This window comes from Onychomys torridus, chromosome 20 (assembly GCF_903995425.1).
Source record: "Onychomys torridus chromosome 20, mOncTor1.1, whole genome shotgun sequence".
NCBI lineage: Eukaryota > Metazoa > Chordata > Mammalia > Rodentia > Cricetidae > Onychomys > Onychomys torridus.
In genome coordinates, this window is record NC_050462.1 from 24,322,011 (window position 1) to 24,326,295 (window position 4,285).

Below are 4,285 nucleotides of genomic sequence, written 5' to 3' on the forward strand. Positions count from 1 at the left end.
GGTCAGTGCACGTAACTGACATAAAACTGGAAGAAACAACACCGTCCATCATCATGGTGGAAGACCACAGCCCAGAAGCTCAGGGGGAACTTCAGCTCCACCCTTAGGTGCTTGATTTAGCTCCAAACAGGTTCTTCAGAAACTAGCTCAGCCTTAACAAGACCCATGTGGCAATCACTTCCTTTGCACTTAAAGGAGTCGCAACAATAGCCCCTTAAAACTGATGTTATTATTCTGTCTTCCAGCTGAGAAATTAGAGACATAGCAACATTAATCCTCTTATTTGGGGAGGCACACTTAGGAAGAAGCTTACTTTGGTTTTTTCTTCAAGTATATTTCAGTCCCAGAGTTCTGTTTTGCTAAAATTTCGCCTCATGTGATTTGGTTCTTATCAGCTAAACATACTCAAGAAATACGCTTATGCACCTGCATTATCTACTATTTAATTGATGCATATGTTTATTCCTCTTTTGAGTGGACTTGTCATATTAACACCTTTATATTAATCCAGGGCTTTAATATGATTCTTGGCTTGATACAGAAAACAATCAAAGGTCTACATATATAACCAAAAAATATGCATCTGTTTATACTAGGAAATTTTAAACAGTGAATTTCAAACCCCTGCATGTAATCTTTGTGTGTTGCCTTCTCCCTATATTTAAGGCCGTGTTATTGTTTTCAATTTTCCTACTGTTCGTTGGTGTACTGCATATTTTGAATAATAAACTCAATATCCTCAATATTGATTGTCCCTGTGGGTTTTAGGGATGGTCCTAAAAACTATGAATCAATATCTTCCACTCCGTTTTCTCCTCCAGTGCCATTTGGCTATATGCACTTTAGTATAAACAGCCACAGGCTGGTGATAAATCATTCTCTCTTCCAACTGACAGTCTGCAACCAGGTTGGTAGATTTCCCCAAGGGAAAGGAAAGCAGGGCAAATATCGGTCATGCTGTGCATTCCACCTGCAAGTGCTTACAACTGGAATGTGTCTGCCTTTTACAACACAAAAGGAAATGTCCACAGAGAGCAATTTTAAAAGATGCAATTCAATTTTAAATGTACCTATGCATTTCTGTTTAGAGACACTAAATTAAAATACCATTTAATGTTAACATAGATACCATGTTAATGAGATGATCAGCATTTGAGTGATTAAAGCTCAGCCCAAGAATATTTAAATGTAAGAAAATTGGTGTATATAATTGTGTGTGTGGAAGCATGATTAAGCATGTCTTTTTGCATCTCACTTGCTGAGACTATTTTATCAATTCCCCATGAAAGCAAGATACAGCAGTGAGAGGACTCTACTCTATAAATTGCAAATGTTAACGGACATTGTTCTACCTAAATGTATTTTCCTTCTGATATGATAGATCTTTAAAGTTTTATAAGTACTTTCACATCACTATGCTGAGTTCTTAGGGTGTTTCACAGGTGAGATATGAATTTACATCCATGATTCTTCTCAGGGCCAAGCTGAGAGATACAATTTTAGATAATAGGCAGAAATATTCATTGAAAAATGTCCTCTGGAGAATTTAATGAGCAAAGGAATATTCTTTCAGCCTTGATCTCAACACAGGCATGTTATGAGTAATCTATCCAAGTATTATAATTTATTGGTATAGAAAGGAGTGTGTGGGTATGTCGCTTACAAAATATTCAACACATACCAGGACATTTCAGGATATCACCTTCCTATGAAAGAAAATGAATAAAAATTCAGTATCTAATTAGCTGTAGTGTAAAGGATAACCATGCTACAATACACAGAACCAGAGTCTGGGTAATAAGAAGGTCCAGGGGGAGGAGTGTAAAAGGATCTCCCTGGTAAGGAAAAAGAGAAGATATCTTGTGGGTGGACTGGGGTGGGTAGGGATGGGAACTTGAGGAATCATGTTGGGAGGTTCATGGAAGGGGAGAGTATTGAAAGAGATGACTGTAAAAGGGGGTGGCATTTGGGGGTCAGGTAGAAACCTCACAAAAGGAAAACTCCTCCAAATCTACAAGGATGCCCACAGCTAAGACTTCTAGCAATAGCGGATAGGTGGCCTGAACTTGCCATCCCATGTGATGTAGATTGGTGACTACCCCAACTGTTATCGGAGAGCCTTTATCCAGCAACTGATAGAAACAGATGCAGAGACCCTCAGCCAAACATTAGGCTAGCCCAGGGAATCCAGCTGAAGAGAGCAAGGAAGGATTTTGGAATCTAGAGAGGTCAAGGACATCACAAGAAAACCCACAGAAACAACTAACATGAATCATAAGAACTCAGTCTGAACCAACGACCAGGGAGCCTGCATGGAACCAACCTAGGCCCTCTCCACATATGTGACAATTGTGTAGCTTGGTCTACTAACAATGGGAGCAGTGGCTGACCTTAACATTTCTTCTGGCTCTTGGGAACCTATTCTGCATACTGGATTGCCTTGTCTATTCTTAATATGAGAGGAGGTGCTTAGTCTTACTGCAACTTGATATGCTATGCTTTGTTGATATTCATGGGAAGCCTGCCCCTTTCTGAACATTAACAGAGGAGGAATGGATTGAGTGGGGGAGCAGAGGGAAGTGGGGAGGGAATGGGAGGAGAGGAGAGAGGGGAAATTTGGGTCAAGAGGTAAAAGAAATTAATTAATTCATCAAAATTCAGTGTCTAAATAAATGTACATTATTGCAAACTGATCATAAATATCTAAATTCTCATTTTTAGTTCTTTGTCTGAAGTAAGCTTGAGCCAATGGGTTTACTCTGGAAGGCTAAACTCTTAATCTTTAAGATACAGATAAAGTTGTACTCACTGAAATATATGACTGCCCATAAAAAATATGTGAATTATAAAACAAATGACACCAGCCAACCGTTAGTCCTCAATAAGTCCTCTGCTGTCATTTTGTTTCTACATTATATTTGTGAATAATCAAATATAAAACTGGCCCTATTTGTTTGGTTGCTTTATGCACAGTTTATTTTAATCTCTTCTTTAATGAAGGCTTTTGACTGTCAAAGGCTATCATGCGGATGCTTAGTATCAAAGTTCCCTAGACTGCTGTCTTTCTCAAAGGCAGATGGTAAATCCGTCAGCAGTAGCATTCAGAACAGCAACCCAGATGCTTTTAAGCTCTGTGTGTGAAGCTGTTCCTCCCACGAAGTGTACCATTGGGCAAGACGCCAAAGGAAGGTCCCCAAGGCAATTAGCTGCTTCTGAATTCAACTCTGACTGTCTAGAAAGGCAAATGAATGCAGCTTATTTGGCTATATACCAATTCAATGCAAAGAGCATGCTCCTTATTTATAACCAAGCCAGAATTCCATATTTCAGCCCAGCAGTATTTTAACAAGAAATCTGCATGATCTTTATCATTCATAGAAGAAAAAATTACATTGATTTATCCTTATTAGCGTCCCATGTCAATAAAGTAAACCATTAGGCTTAATGATCATTTATCTGCAATTATTGTGCACGTGCATAATTACTTTTAGGGATGTATAATAAAACCAACATATATGAGTCCCTAGATGTCATTTGAACTATGATGACTTACAGTAAGCAGTAGAGACCTGCTTGCGATAGCTGGGTGGGTAAAATCATCAGGCCTTTTTTTCATGGCTAGAATACTCTACAAAATGATTGAAGCAGTGGGAAACAATGTCATTCAATAAAGGTAAAGTGAAATATCAGTATATTCGAGTGTATCTTCTATAACCACAGGTTTGGATTTTAAGATATATGGGCTGGTTAAGTGTTCTTAAACTTTACAGTAAAATAGAACTGAAAGATTCTTTGTACACTACAATGTATCAACAACTGTTGTAGACATTCTGGATTCATTTTTATAGACTTCAAGTAACTACCACCTTCAAACACAATCAGGGACAAAGTCTAAGGCAACAGAGGTTACTGAATTCTACATGGTACATAAATTCTGGAAGTTTTTGTTCCAATTCAGTGCTCTTTTGACAGTATCACTGACTGAGGAAGATAAGATATGTTCACTTTTCTAATTAGATAGAAGTTTCTCATTCTGGAAAACAAAGGATTTTTTTCTTTATATAATCAAAACTAGTGCTGGTTTTCATTGCTGCCTGTGTGGCTTTTCTAGATGGTGTTGTTCTCATCTGTGAAGAGTTAATGCTTACCTTGGAAGGGTGTGACAAGAACTTCAACAAATAATTGAGAGAGAGATGATAATGGAAATATGTTGATTTAGGAACATAAAATTCAGGAACTTTAACTCAGTTTGGTTCATGTTGGTATGTAGCTGAAATGCCATTCA